Source organism: Schistocerca serialis, chromosome 9, assembly GCF_023864345.2.
Source record: "Schistocerca serialis cubense isolate TAMUIC-IGC-003099 chromosome 9, iqSchSeri2.2, whole genome shotgun sequence".
NCBI lineage: Eukaryota > Metazoa > Arthropoda > Insecta > Orthoptera > Acrididae > Schistocerca > Schistocerca serialis.
The window spans coordinates 219991545-220007917 of record NC_064646.1 but is presented as its reverse complement, the minus strand read 5'-3'; positions in this window follow the sequence as shown (position 1 = coordinate 220007917).

Genomic DNA, 16373 nt, shown 5'->3' with positions numbered 1-16373 from the left:
TAAGAAAACAGATTTCAAGGAAGGCCTGATTTACATCAAATCAATTTTTTTATATTTCTCTGCAGCAACAATAAAGTTGGAAGTCACAGACAATTGGTGGAATCCCTGAAAATTATTAAAGAGGTTGAAAAATAGAAATGTGGTTGTTGCACCACAGGATAAGAAAAACGAAGTTACTGGATACAATACTGATTTTCAGTTTATGTAGCTGACAAATAAATGCTTTGCGGCGAAAATGTAAAAAGACTGTCAACATGATTTGACTTTGTTAGAAGTTTCTTAACTTATGTATGCACATGTCACTTCCGGTGACGTAGAAAAGCCATTTTCTACTTACAAAAATGTTCTGTCTGATAACGCATGAGCCTAAATGAAGAAACCGGTTGTTATACAGGTCGAATCACCTAAAACTTGCACCGCAGGTATTGAGGAAATGGAAAGTGCTATTGATGTACGGTTATCACAGAGTGGAATGGTAGTCAGACGCCCGTATTATTAGCCAAACAATAGATTGTAATAATACCTAGAAAGTTTATTTTTGTGCGAATATACTCTTTTTTGAGTGGAACAACGCTTATTGATATCAACAAACTAAAATAAGTGTAAATTAGAATGTCAGAAGTGTTGACGCAGGATTCTAGCGTGAGTTGTTTACAAGATTTGGTGTTTTGAAAAGTTTCCACACCGACACTTGTTCAATACATGCAGTGTCACACATTACAGAAAAACACAACTGCATACACTAATCAGGTGGACTCTGATCAGTAAAGAGACAATTGGCCATCACAGGTTGTTCTGAGCAAGCTGGTGTAATACGTCGTTGCATATCGTCGGGTGTAGTTGTTATGTCCTTGTAGATAGCGTCTTTCAGCTTTCCCCACAGAAAAAATGTCTACAGACGTCAAATCCGTGGAACGGGTCGGGCAAGGTACAGGTCCCCAGAGTCGAATCCAACGATTTGGAAACAGTTCGTGAAGACATGCTGTAGAACTTCGTGCACTGTGGACTGGACAGCCATCACATTGGTACGACAGGTTCCCCCTAGTCTGCAGAGAAAAGTCCTCTAGCGTGTGTGGAAGGTGGTCTCTTAAGGGATAGCAATACTTCGGCACGTTTAGTGTTCCATCTATGAAAAACGGTCCTATGAGCTGGTTGTTCACCACGCCACCCTTTTACGCTACCTGGAGGCTGACGTTCCACTTGCCGGAGCCGCTGGCGATTTTCATCAGACCGACAGTACATGTTTCGGCGGATTACCTGGCGTGATTGGTAAATGTGGCTTCATCAATAAACAAGATAAATATACATCTGGAGTAACCTGTCTTAATGACCACGTATGACGTTAACACCATTCTCTTAGTCGGCGCCCCGCAGCTCTTGATGGAGAGAGATGGGATAGGGATGGAATCTATGTTGATAGAGAATACATACGACACTTGCCTGACACATGCTCGTGCGACTGTGCGGGATCTAACGTGCGTATCACCTTCAACAGCAGCAATATCATTAATTTCCCCCTATTCTGTCATCACTTATTTCCTTCTTTCACATTGTCTCGGTGTTACCCTACCATTTTCACGTAACTCGTTTAAAAGTTTGATAAATAACTGCCAAGGTGGTTGACCTCTATTGAGGTATCTCGCCGTATACGCAAGAACGAACTATATTCGAGAACAAACTATATTCTTCCTACACTCTCATACACCATGAGCATGCTGGGTTTTTCTGCACTGGTAAACCTCATCCTCCACTCACGGCCCGATACTTGGACTCTCACTCGCTAACTGACTAGAAAGTCTCATTGCACTCAATAAGCACCAAGAACACTGTAAGCAAACAAAACAACATCGTACCTACCAACTACGCAGGTTGAATGGCACAGAAAAGTGTCGGTGTGGAACTTCTCAAAATATGATATCTCGTAAACGACTCGCATTTCTTAATATCAGTAGACATTGTTCCAGCTAAACAAGTGTACGTTTGCACAAAAATATACATTCTACGTATTATTACAATCTGTTTATTGGCTAAAGAGCCCCTGACTACCAGTCCATTCTGTGAAAACCGCACAAATGGTTCAAATTGCTCTAAGCACTATGGGACTTAACTTCTGAGGTCATCAGACCCCTAGGCTTAAACTACTTAAACCTAACTAATCTAAGGACAGCACACACATCCATGAATGCATGCACGTTTTACTATTTGATGGAGCATAAAAATCCGGGCTTTAGTGATCATGTACACACTGCTGCATACCACTCCTAAATCCAAAATCATTCTACATACCTTGTCTATTAACTTTATTCACCTGATAATCCTGCTTTTCCTGCCAACCCGAAACTAGAGCAAATCTTTCCGTCTGGCTATGAATTTATCCGCAGTTGCCAATCTCATCTGATCCCACACGTCTCCAATTCCCACTTACGCCACCAAGCACGGCTACACGAGCCACACCAACACAGTACTCAACTACCACAGCATGAGCAGCAACAACTACCCAAGCACTGCATCCAGCTCCACATCCGCTATCAAAAATGCCTCACCTACAGTGCAAGAGTGCAAAAATCGCGCTATTCTGTCCTCATTTCATATTCAATCACGCTCGAAAACAGTTTATAGCTTGCAACACCCATACCAACGTAGAGAAAACAATTTATTCCATCCAGCCTACTCCTACACGTATAAGCCAAAAACACCTTCTATATAACATGAAATGACTGTCTCTGCCCACCTTACACAAACACCACTCCATCCTAATCATTCTTTACATTCCTCCACAGAAGGTGTAACGTGTTTCATCACAACTGTTATCCAAAATATCCATCCCTCTGAGCAACCAATTACCGTTCATCGTATCACACTATCGGCTCAGTCTGTATTTAACATGTATGCAGCATCACACACTGCCGGTAGTATCCCCATTTAACTCTCTCTAGCCCAGATACCATAGCGTTAGCCAGTCTACCATGTGCTGCATTTTCAGTACTTCTGAATCAAAGCCCCATCGCAAGCACAACCAGACCCTGTCCCATTACCCTAAGTTTTGTAATAAAATCTGATAAATTCCTATCTCCAACCTTTTGTATTAGCTTTGCTGCGATGTCCCACATCCATTACCTTACTTTTGGTACTATTCCATGCACCTATCTCCCCTGAGCTGGTCATCAAGCCTTCAAATCATCATCCTCCAAGCTGACATACACTATCAATATCATCTTCTCTACAAAGATGTTGCAAAGTAAACCTAGTAAATAAACATCACCGCATTAAGATTATCTGTTTTCAGGAGTATTATCCAGACACTTTTCTTCCATTTTTAATGTCTCATTTTAACTACATTGCCTTTTCAAAACTTGCTTGCAGTTAAATTTTATTAATATCCCCCCTCCCCTCCTTTGGGAGAATAAAATGACAACAAAGAAGAAAAAAGGGATTCATGGTGGAGAGTACATTGTGTGCTGCTTACTTGTTTTCTTCTGTTCCATCCGAGAACTGGGTGCGACAAATACGACAGTTATAGGTCTTTTATAACTTATACTTTATAAAGGACTTGGATTTTTTCTGGTTTTACTGTTAAGATCACTTCGCGAGATAAATGAAGGAGATAGTAATATTTTCGAGCATATACACAAAGAAAAATTTGACAGTGAATTTTCCGTGATGCACTGACTAAGACACCGGATTCGCACTGGGTGGGAGTACGCTTCAAATTTCCACCAGCAATTAAATTTCCGTCTCCCAGTTTGATTTTTTTCATAGCGTGATCATTTCTAGTGATTCATTGTTGAGGGAACGTTAAAAACCAACGTAATTTTATTGATTTATCTTATAGGGTGTGTTACTGGAGTCTTCACGAAGTGCTGGAGATCTCTATCAACCTCGTTTATATTTAGTGCCTCTGTGATCTTGGTGACTAATGTCACAATTGTGGTTTTCCTATGCAGACATTAATAAGCCCTAGTTACTTTGGTATTTCTAATTTTCTAATAATTTTCACAATATAAGGAGAATGACCTCATCAGAGAAGTTGTTAATCTATATCAGTAATCGAACTGATAGCTAGCGATTTCCACTTGAAATCTCGTAGATGATACATAACCAGAAATTAGTATGCTTAAATTCACGAAATTCTTAGAGTGGCTGTTAATGTCTATTTCGAAAAGCAAAATAGAACTCTGGTCATACTGCATCTCCTTGAAATCCATTCCTTTTAACTGTAATCTATTTAATAAAATGAAACAATCAATAGTCTGAATAGTTCGTCAAAGATTCAGACCAAAGAATATGACCTTTAACCTGATTGCAGTAGTGAAATTATTACTCTTGTAACAAAATTCTGAGTCATATTCTGGCAGCGAACGCTTATGACAAAAAAAATATTTTACCCACTGTTAATGCACTATCTGACCATGCTGGACACATAGTGATAAAGAACATGTTCGTGTAAAACAGTAATGCTTATTATTGATACTAAGATACCGTGACCAGCTCTGTGGAGAGACTGGACTAACACATTATGGTTGCTGAAGAGGGACACCAGCATTTTCAGTAGTTGCAGAGGCAATGGTCGAAATAATTGATCTTACCTTGTAACACCACTCAGCACTGTTATGCTGAAGGCAAACGGGAAACTACAGCCATTATATCTCACGAGGGGACGCAACATGAGACAGGCGAAATGCCCTCAGACTTCAAAATAAATATAATGAACCTAATTCCAAAGAATGCAGTTGCTAACAAGAATATTATTCAATCATCAGTTTAATAAGTCAGTGTTGCAAAACCAACGAATTAAATTCTTCATTTCTGTGGCGCAGAAACTAGTGTAAGTAAAAACCAACAGTTTGTTAACGAACTGCTTTTCGAGCTGCAAAACAAATCAAATTGTACGTATATTTAATTGCAGATCACTGTTGATGCCGTACTTCAATAGAGGGAAAAGTGTCTAGTGATAAAAACACATTTGCTACAATTCTATGGATAAAATTGTAAAGTCATAGTGGGTGAAAATCAGTTTGGGTCCCGGAGATGTTAAGGAACTTTCAAAGCAGCACTGACCCTAAGACTTATTTTGGATGGGTTAAAGAGCGTAAAGCTACATTCACAGCACTTGTAGAATCAAAAATAAGTTATTGAGAATGTTGCGTGGAATACACTCTTTGAAACTTTGAAGCTATCAGGGATGAAATGCGGGGCGCGAGTAATATCTACAAGTTGTACAGTTTCAACAGTCAAAACATCTGAAAGTGAGGCAGAAGATCAGAAACGAATGAAGCAACGTTGTAGCCTATCGCCCATGATATTCAGTTTGATCTTTGAAGAAGCAATAAAGGAAAACAAGTGGAAATTTGGGAAAGAAATTAAACTTCAGGAGGAAGAAATAAAAACTTCAAAGATTACCAGTGACACTATAATTCTGTCGGAGACAGAAAAGGACTTGAAAGATCAGTTGAACAGAATAAGGTTACGATATGAAAATCAACTAACGTAAAACAAGGATAATGAAATAAAACCGAATTAAATTAGATTAAGCTGAGAAAACTAGATTAAATAAAAACTCTAAAATAGTTTACCTGTTTTGTTATATAGGCAGCAGAATAATAGACGATATTAAAACCAGGGATACGTTATTGGGCACATCCTGAAACATAATGAAAACATTAGTTTGTTAATGGATGGAAGTATTGTGGATATAAATTGTTGGGGAAGGTCTAGGCTTGACTACACTAAAGAAATTCAAGTGGAAGTAAGCTGCAGTAGTTGTGGAGAAATGAAGAGAGTATCACAGGATAGACTAGCATGTAGAGCTCCATCAAACCACTCTTGAGAACCAAGGCCATAAAAACAACATAAAAGACACAGTTTGTTAATGGTAAGAAACAAAGGCGGCATACTAGAGGCGCTCCAAAAGGAAAAGTGAATGAAATTCAACACTTTTCTTAAGAATGTATCAGTAATTAAAATCAAACTTCCAAAAAAATGCTAAAAATTTTCATTACAGGAAAACAAGTAGCTGAGGGATATATGTGACAGCCAATTGAAATTTTATAAACCTGCCAAAATCACTGAATATCCTTTTAGATGCATATACTTTTAAATGCAGTATGGAGTAAGGAAAGTTATAAAAATTTCCCAAGATATCCATACCATATCAGCAGTTAGTGATCGTAATAACAGAGTTCTAACTGTATAGTGTCACAGTTAAAGTGATTAACTACACTGTAACTGAATATTCTCAACTCGCAAACGCATATAAAAGTCGTGTTCTAAATTTAATAGAGGAAATATGGCAATAGTTGAAGTGGTCATGCAAAAGGATAGATTCAAACAAAATTAAGCAACAGTAAGTAACAGCATTCTGTTGTGAAACCAGCAGAATCATGTAAGTCTCAAGACAAGTGTTTCCATGCTGTCACTGACGTTTCAGGTACAATTCTGAAGAGATTTCACAAATCAGAAAGTTGTGTCCCAAGTGAAAAATCTTATCATCTCTCACAGAAGAAAATTTACAGTTGAAAATATACAACTACTAAAGTGCCTCTCTTAAGACCAACCCCTCGTTCAAATCGTGGTAGGCGGGCAACGCTACTAAGTAAGGGATGCTGTATAGCGGTGAGGAACAGCGGAGTTTTCCAATGCCCCGGGACCAATACAGTTGTTGCGAAGGCCCTGTAGGAACTCAGGAAGGTGGCCACTTATGGGACTCTGGTGATGCTGTGATAGATCTAGCTAGCCAACGGTGGATCAACAACTAGCTTCCAATAAGGGAACTAGCCTCGGAAACGATATATAAAAGACAACGACCAAGCAAGGAAAATGACTACGAATTGGAACTTTGAACATTAGAACACTACAGAAAAGATAGTGGATATGCTGGAAAGGAGAAAGCTAGATATTTTAGGCATGGGAGAGACAAGATGGAAAGGAAAAGGCATTAGGGAACTGAGAAAAGGTTACAGATTATATTGTAGAGTAAATGAAGAAGGAAGGAAGACAAAAGGAAGTGGGAGTTGTGGTGAGGGATGATCCAAAAGCAGAGCTACAGAGGATAAGCGACAGATTAATGAAGATTAGAATAATTACAAAGGGAAGGAGCATGGAGATGGTTCAAGTATGCTACACATCTCAAGAGAAGAAGGATTCTGAGGAGGAACAACAAAAGCAGTTGAATGGACAAAGTACAATAGCCGGCCGAAGTGGCCGTGCGGTTAAAGGCGCTGCAGTCTGGAACCGCAAGACCACTACGGTCGCAGGTTCGAATCCTGCCTCGGGCATGGATGTTTGTGATGTCCTTAGGTTAGTTAGGTTTAACTAGTTCTAAGTTCTAGGGGACTAATGACCTCAGCAGTTGAGTCCCATAGTGCTCAGAGCCATTTGAACCATTTTTGACAAAGTACAATAGTCACGAGAGACTTGAATGCAAATGTAGGAAGTGAAAGACAACGTTATGAAAATGTACTGGGAGCAAAGGGACAGAGAAGTACAAATAAAGAAGGAAGGAGATTGCTGGAATTCAGCAAGAGAAATGGATTAGTCATAGGTAATGCATGGTTCCTGAAGACAGAAAGCCTCAAAGTGAGGTTGTACAATAGGAACCTAGAGTAGAAATCTTTGGTGGATTACAGACTGTATGACTGGGAAACGAAGAAGACTGCATCGAATATAATGGTATTACCATCTGAGGCACTGGATAGTAACACCAGCTACTGGTGATGATCATGAGAGTCAGGAAGGAATGGAACCATGCGGAACACCGGAAAAGGAGAATTAGAGTGTGGGAACTCAAGGAAAAGAAAGTCAAGGAAGAATATCAGAAGATTATAAGGGAAAGGTTACGAAAGGATGAACTAAAAGCAGAAGTAGAGGAATGGAGACAATCTAAAAGTATTATTGTAGAAGTTGCTGTAGCTGTACGTGGAAGGAGACGCCATGGTGAAATGAAAGAGTCAAGGAGATAGCGGGAAGGAAGGACAATACCTTCAGACTGTGGTTCCGAGAAAGGAGCGAATTAGCAAGAGAATAATAAAAAGAAGAAAGAGGCAACTAAGACAATGGCTGAGGAGAGAAGAAAGTAAATGAAAGAATAGAAAACGTTGATAAAGGAAGACAGCCGAGGCAATAAGAAAGTGCTATATGGAATGGTCAAAAGTCAGAGGAGAGGTTTGAGAGAGGCTGCAACAGTCATAGAAATCGGAATTAGGTTAATAACAAAGAGACACTGAAGATAGTGTGGAAGAATTTCTTTGAGCATTTGCTAAATCCGAAGGAACTTGGAGATGAGGATGATAGACTAAATGAAGCAGAATTAAGCTCTGGGGGAAAAAGGACCTGGTACGGAAATAAATGGAAATGTCATTGGACAACACGAAAGAAGGAAAGGTACTAGGTGCGGACGAAGTAAGTGACGAAATGGTGAAGGTAGCAGGAGAGTTTGGGAGACAGTGAGTGTTTCGTGTGATCAGAGGGTGGTGTGAAATGAGAATAAGACTCCAGAAAAGGGAGTTGAAAGGAGCGTAGAAACTACAGGGGAGTCACACTCGTACCACACTGTGACAAGGTATATGAAAAGATCCTGGAGAGCAGAATTCGAAAAAGCCTCGAGAACGCACTGGGAAAGGGAGAAAATGGCTTCAGGCGTGAGATGTCAACTGTTGATCTCGTATTTTGAGCGACGCATCTACAGGGGCACCACTATAAGTTTAGGGAAGGCCTTGTGCTGGTCTTCCTCAACATACCAAAGGCATTTGATGGCGATTGTAGAAGAAAGGCCTGGAAAGCACTAGAACAGAAGGGAGTGGAATAAGGGACAACAAGCGAAGTAGCGGAGAGGTACTGTGGGAGTCTGAGTTTGTGAAAGTGGGAAATGAAAGAGTGGATTGGTTCCTGCAAACAAGTGGTGTGAAATAGGGCAGTGCATAGTCACCTCTCCTCTTTATTATGATCTTTAATGAGATAATGACTAAGGTGGCAGAGAAAACTGGAGAAGACACGATGAGAGAATGGTGTTTGCAAATGGCTTAATGATTGGGGAAACAGGGTGGAAGAGAATCTGGAACCGCCAGTTACAAAAAGATGTCCCTTGCAGCACACGAATACGAAATGGCGATATACAAATCACACTATAATATGTGCGTAAATATTCAGTAAATGACACAGGAAGTCAGAAATGAAAAGAAGGATTTGTGCATTACATTTGCAGACAGTCAACGTGGGCCTGGAAATGACGAAACCAGTAGACCAGTTCATAATGGGAGGGAACCTCCATGGTATACAGTCACTGTAAAGAAACTTCTAAGGAAACAGAGATTACTGCATAACAGGCGCAACACAAAGCCTAGGGCTATAGATAGAGAGATGGTGAATGAAACACTTTTGTCCATCAGGAGAGCAATGCGTGATGTATTCAGTGACTACCGTAGCAGAATACTGTCAAACCGTGACCTTTCACAAAATCCAAAGAAATACGTATGTGAAGGCTGTTAGTGGCACCGCATTTAGTGGTCTGTCCCTAGTGAATGAGACAGGACATGAAACTGAGGGTAGCAAACCAAAAGCTAAGATGTTTAATTCCTTTACATAGGAGAACCCAGAAGAAGCGTCCCAGTTTAATCTTCGTACCACTGAAAAGATGAATGACATAAGTATTAGTGCCAGTGGTGTCGAGAAACAGCTCAAATTGTTAAAATTGAACAAAGCTCCAGGGCCCAATGGAATTGCTGTCAGATTCTAAAGTAAATTTGCTATTGAGTTAGCCACCCTTGTAACTATAATCTATCGTAGAACCCTTGAACAAAAAACAGTACCCAATTCTTGGAAAACGGCACAGGTCACAGCCGTCTACAAGATGGGTAGTAGAAGTGATCCTCAGAACTACCGTCCAATATCCTTGACATCGATTTGTTGTAGAATCTTAGAACACATTCTGAGCTCAAACATAATGCTGTATCTTGAACAGAATTATCTCCTCAATGCCAACCAACATAGATTTTGGAAACAACGATCATGTGAAACCCAACTCGCAGTTTTCTCACATACTGAAAGCTTTGGATCAAGGAAATCAGGTAGATGCTGTATTTCTTGATTTCCGAAAAGCGTTTGACTCAGTACCACACCTACACTTATTGTAAAAAGTACTACCATATGGGGTATCAAGTGGAATTTGTGACTGGATTGAGGACCTTATGGGATGGAGAAGGCTGCATGTTACTTGGATGGAGAGTCATCGTCAAATGTAGACGTAACTTTGGGTGTGCCCCAGGGAAGTGTGTTGGGATCCTTCGTGTTCGTGTTGTGTATTAATGACGTTGCAGACAATATTAATACTAAAATCAGGCTTTTTGCAGATGATGCAGTTAACTATAATGAAGTACTATTTGAAAGAAGCTGCATAAATATTCAGTCAGATCTCTTTAAGAGTCCAAAGCGGTGCAGAGATTGGCAGCTTGCTTTAAATATGCTTGCTTCAGAAATCTAAAATTTTGCATTACACACGGCGAAAAAACGTAGAATCCAATAATATAATGAGTCACTGTTGCAGTCGGCCGACATACAAATACCTGGGCGTAATACTTCGTAGGGATATGAAATGGAATGATCACATAGGTTCAGTCGTGAATAAAGCAGCTGGTAGACTTCGATTTATTGGTAGAACACTGGGTAAGTGCAATCAGTTTACAAAAGAGATTGCTTATAAATCATTTGTGAGGCCAGTTCTAGAATATTGCTCATGTGTGTTGAACGTGTACCAGACAGGTCGAACAGGGGATACTGAACGTATGCAGAGAAGGGGAGCACGAAAGATCAAAGGTTTGTTTAATCCATGGGAGAGTGTCACAGAGATACTGAAGAAACTGCACTGAAAGACTCTTGAAGACAGACGTAAACTATCCCGAGAAAGTCTATTGATAACTTTTCAAGAACCAGCTTTAAATGATTACTCCAGGAATATGTTACAGCTCCCTACGTAACACTCACACAGAGATTGTGAGGATAAGATTAGAATGATTACTGCACGCACAGAGGCATTCAAACAATCATTCTTCCCACGCTCCATACGGCAATGGAACAGGAGGAATCCCTAATAATTGGCGCAATAGTAAGTACCCTCTGCCATGCACCTCACCCTGGTTTTTCAGAGTACAGATATAGATGTAGCTGTAGAAAGCTGTGTCATCAAAACAACAGCAACAGTGCTGGTGCTCTTCGCGAGTGTCGACGCGTTAAAGGAATACCGAGGGGCCCTCTTCCCGCAATGGGGTTGAAGAACATTGTACGGAAATTGGAATTAATTGGCGTTTTGGGAATTACCCTATGGGAGATTCCGACGGCCAGTTGCGCCACTAATTGTTGATGAAGTTACTGTTTTCACAGTTGAGAAGCCTGGAGGCAGGGTGCGATCTTCAAGCAGTGCACGAGCTGTGTCAAGACAACAGAAAGCGCCGTCGCCTGTGGTTCGAAAAGTGCTGAGAACAGTTGTGAAATGGGATCTCTATGCGGTTCCAGGTTCTCGTGGATGCAGATTACCGTCACACTCAGCAACAGTTGTAACCAGGAACGTAAACATGGTGCGTAATTAACAAATATTACCCTCTCATTTGTAAATTAATAGTTTATTCGTTACTTCTGTATGTCCTTACGAATTTTTACACAACGTTTCATGGTTCAAATGGCTCTGAGCACTATGCGACTCAACTTCTGAGGTCATCAGTCGCCTGGAACTTAGAACTACTTAAACCTAACTAACCTAAGGACATCACACACATCCATGCCCGAGGCAGGATTCGAACCTGCGACCGTAGCGGTCGCTCGGCTCCAGACTGTAGCGCCTAGAACCGCACGGCGACTCCGGCCGGCAACAACATTTCATGGTCCTAGGGATAATATCAAGTAATGAATGTTTATAACCAACCTGTAGTTATTCTTCAGTGTGAAAAAATGTTTAATCAGCAACTATTTTCTCAAAGGCTGTCAGCACGAACTTTGAAAATGCCATCATAAAGTCTAAATAACATAAAAAAATTGTTAATTTTCACTCATTTCTCCATTCTGTAACTTCATTCATGATTTACAAATAGCTCAGCATGTTACATCCATTTCTACAGCCAGCTTGTTTCCTTTGCCAAGTATTAGTGTTTATTCTATGTAGTTTCTAACAATTTTAGTGAATTTGTTGTGTATCATGGGCAGGAGGCTGAAAGGCCCTTACTTTTTTATGTTTCGCAAATCAACTTTCTTATGAAGAAGATAAAACATAACGTTGTTTCCGTTTCACCTTCATTCGCAAAATATGTCATGTAAATAACTTCTCATGTTCCCTCAGGGGATGTTCTTCCACCTTACATTATTTCCACTGAAATGTACATGTGTCTTGGTGCATGCCCCTCTTTCATTACTCGATGGTTTTGTAACTTCGCCTAGAATAACTTCTGGAATGTAATTATGTTCATTATCATGTATTCGTGATTCTGACGCATGGCCTTGACTATTCAAACTTTTTAAGAAATCTTGTTATATGAGTTATATCTTTGTTATATTCTTGTTCCTTTTGAGTGTTTCTGTTCCCTTATTTTCACAGTATCACTTCACTTTGGAGCCTGGTTTACTTCCCCTCAGTTATGAAAAATATTTAGCAATTTCATGCTAATTATAATAAAGCCTGTCATAACGAACAATTCAAAGATAAATTATTCGAACATTGTACATACATTGATTTACTCAAAGAGGAAGATCTAGCGAAAAACTCACTTCTGCAACGCAGTATCGAACAATTGCAAGTTCTGGGCGCTTCAGTCTGGAGCCGCGTGACCGCTACGGTCGCAGGTTCGAATCCTGCCTCGGGCATGGATGTGTGTGATGTCCTTAGGTTAGTTAGGTTTAAGTAGTTCTAAGTTCTAGGGGACTGACGACCATAGATGTTAAGTCCCATAGTGCTCAGAGCCATTTGAACCATTTGAACAACTGCATGGCCCAGTAAGCAGAGGACTAAGATGGGTGTGACTTAGTTACAACACAGACCTACTTTCTGATGCTGCGTAGTTGACAAGCAGCGGCACACACTCGACCTGTTAATCTACCAGTCCTTACCTGTGATGCTACTGTTATTACACTGTGCATCCATATGTGAACCTTTGCATGAAGACAATGAATTCTGGAAGGGGATGTACACCGTGAAAGAAGGAACAAACTTACCTGGTAAAATAGAATATATTATTGTGGCCCTTTGTCTTTCTTTGATGTTTGTGTTCATACGTACAGCATTTATGCAAAGTTGACAATATCACTCATCAAAAGTCAAGGAGCATGCATGACTTATACTAATTCAAGTTGCCAGTTCTACACTTCTAAAATAGGTACCCACAAGTACCACTAAAATCACAATGCTGCTCCGCCACTTAGGACATAGACACGAACTGCCAGGATAGTATGCTGGCAGTGAGTCACACGATTTCTGCAAAACACAAAATACGCTAGTCCCACAGCCATGACCAGATGTCCGTCACCGTCAATGTTTTGCAACGCTGAGACTGTATGCAACCACATAATCAAAATCGTCCATCCTTTGGTTGAGTGATGATGTGTAACGCGCCGTACACTTCGTTCAGTTATCCTCTTTCTGTGTCATTCTGAAGATATTGCCACCATCAAAAGTATACTTTGAAGTAATATAGGGGCCCAGTCACAGACCCCTACAGTCGTCAAGAGAGAGCCGAGTAGGATGCAGTGGTGGGGACCCAGTTGTACTCGAGAGCGGCAAGAAAACATTATTGGCAATAACACATGTATTAAGCAGTACTATGGGATTGTCTCCTAACGCGCATCAGTCAGGCGGGCAGAGCGGCGGCCTTATCAGCAGGGGGAGGCCGGCATGCGATCGACTTGCAGTTCTGTCAGTTCAGCGAGGCTTCGGGTAGCGGCAGTTGTTACAGGTACTCCAAACTCAAAAATGTAATTCAAATTTTTTGAAATAAGAGGAATAATATCCCTGTCAGACACTAAAAGTTCGTCCAAGTTCTGCCTTGGCAATTCCTGGAAGCTGAGCCGCATGCTTCAGTGCCCAGCAGATTGCCAGCTAGGGGGAAACGGAGAATGAGTTGCAGCACACGTGCAAGCTGTTGCTGCAAAAGGGAGCGACACAGAGCGGTCGTCGACCCGTGGACGCCGGTGGCCTCCAGCTCTAAGTATGGACAGCGAAGATTTACACTCGGCAGACACGCCCCCAGGACCACATGGAGTATTCGCTGTCACGCTGGAGTCAACCCTCAGCCTTTGTTTAGCAAACAGGAGCCAGCAGCGTCGATGTCTGCCACAGGAACGAGAAGGGCAGCAGGGGCAGCGGCCCTCCCTCGCCAAGGATAGCGGTGGACAAGAGGCAAGTCTCCAGCAGGCCTGCAGGGTGATGGCAGTCTCTGCGTCCCACCAGCGGAAGTTGGCACTGCAGCCAGCAGTGGCAGAGTCCTTCCTGCAGGACTTTCGTATCCACAGACGATAACGGTGGATAGGCGTGCCGACGATCGACTCCCGTATCCACCCCTCTCATTGGATAGCTGTAAATGAGAAATGGGGTGAGACAATGCACTGAGCAGTCAACAGCAATCAGCACTCATCAATGAGACATTTCTTAACAAGGGTGGTGTATTTATCTAGGTGCTTTCCTTGCGGTCTGCAGCGGTGAGGATGACAATGACATCATGTGTCCTCGTCTTCCGTCGTTTTCTGGTGGTTCAGCTCCTGAATACTTATTGATGTACTTAGGCCTTCCATGCGGTACTCCTTTGCCACTAGTGTGAAGGTTCGCTCAGTTTCCACAGTGACAATGCATTTCACTTCCAAATTTGGGCCCTCGGTCGCTCCCTTTTGCAGCAACAGCTTGCACGTGTGCTGCAACTCATTCACCGTTTCCCCCTAGCTGGCAATCTGCTGGGCACTGAAGCATGCGGCTCGGCTTCCAGGAATTGCCAAGGTAGAACTTGGACGAACTTTTAGTGTCTGACAGGAATATTATTCCTCTTATTTCAAAAAATTTGAATTACATTTTTGAGTTTGGAGTACCTGTAACAACTTCATCACACCTACTTTGCATTAGAAGTTACACAATGTACAATTCTAATCATTCTTTCATTACCATTCAGCTATTTACATGGTTTTCAATGATTGATACATCGAATCGATAATGTAGAGTTTTGCAGCAGAAGTCATTTCTTACACAATAATGCAGTTATTCATATACTTATAGGTTCATCTATTAGTTTAAACGTAATTATCTTACTACATCTGAGTTTTGTTTACGGACCAATCAACGGGTATTTGGTACACACGTATACCTGAGCGTGTACTGACTTTACTTACAAACGGAAGTACATTACACTAACCGCAATCAGAACCGCTACATCGCTGGTAGATGTCACGTGTCACGCTTATAGTCGTGATACTGTGATGTTATCTGTTGTGGTATTCCTGTTCGTGCTGAAACATTTGTTCGGTCGTAATTCTCACTTTTTGCATTGCTACTAGTTCCTGCAGTGGGCGTAGAATGTCTGGATTCAGGGTGTTGTTTAGGAAGGTTGGGTATTGGGTAGGCAGCACCTCTAGCGTTTTCTGAGGCCAGTGGAACGCAGGTTGTTCCCACTTCCCTGTGGTCGTATCAGTGATCGCAGCTGTTAGGCGATATATCGCGTCTGTAAGTCACAAGTGATGCAGTTTATTGTTATTCCACTATTCCGTAATTCTACTCTATTTATGCGGGTTGGTTTCCCATGTTCATAATAGTTTACTATGACTGTTCCTGGTGGAGAAACTGAGTAGACTCATGTTAATATTTCCCTTTGACGTTCACTTACTTCGGCTATTTCCAGGAATAACCGGACGTCAAACGCCAGTAGGCCAGTTTTCATCACCCTACTTGGGCAGATCGTAATAATTTCCCTCTGGCATCTCTGTAGGTCTTCCAACGACATTAGAGCGTAGCCTTCTCTTTGCTTTGAAATTATTAATACATCTTTGGTCAGTACCTGAACCCATTTCCCTTAAGTTTACCACTTGAGTGGGTAGGGGTGTGTGATAAAACATTGATGCCGCCCATTGACGCCTGATACTGGGAAACGAATTAACACACGTAGCTATGCACCATGGGAACTCATTTCAACGATGGACACGTGATATAATAGTGCAAAATTTCCTACTGTTGTTTCTACTATGTGCCGTACTCCTGCTGTAAATTCTTTTTGCGCTTTGTGTAGCTGGTGAGGAATTGCTGTGGTGGCAATCATGTAGAACTTAAGCTGTCCACGGATGACATGATGCACTGCTTCTTGTAGCGTAGTTACTTCCATCCTTGCATCATTCAGACAATCTGTTAGTGCTCGTAGCAAACCTAG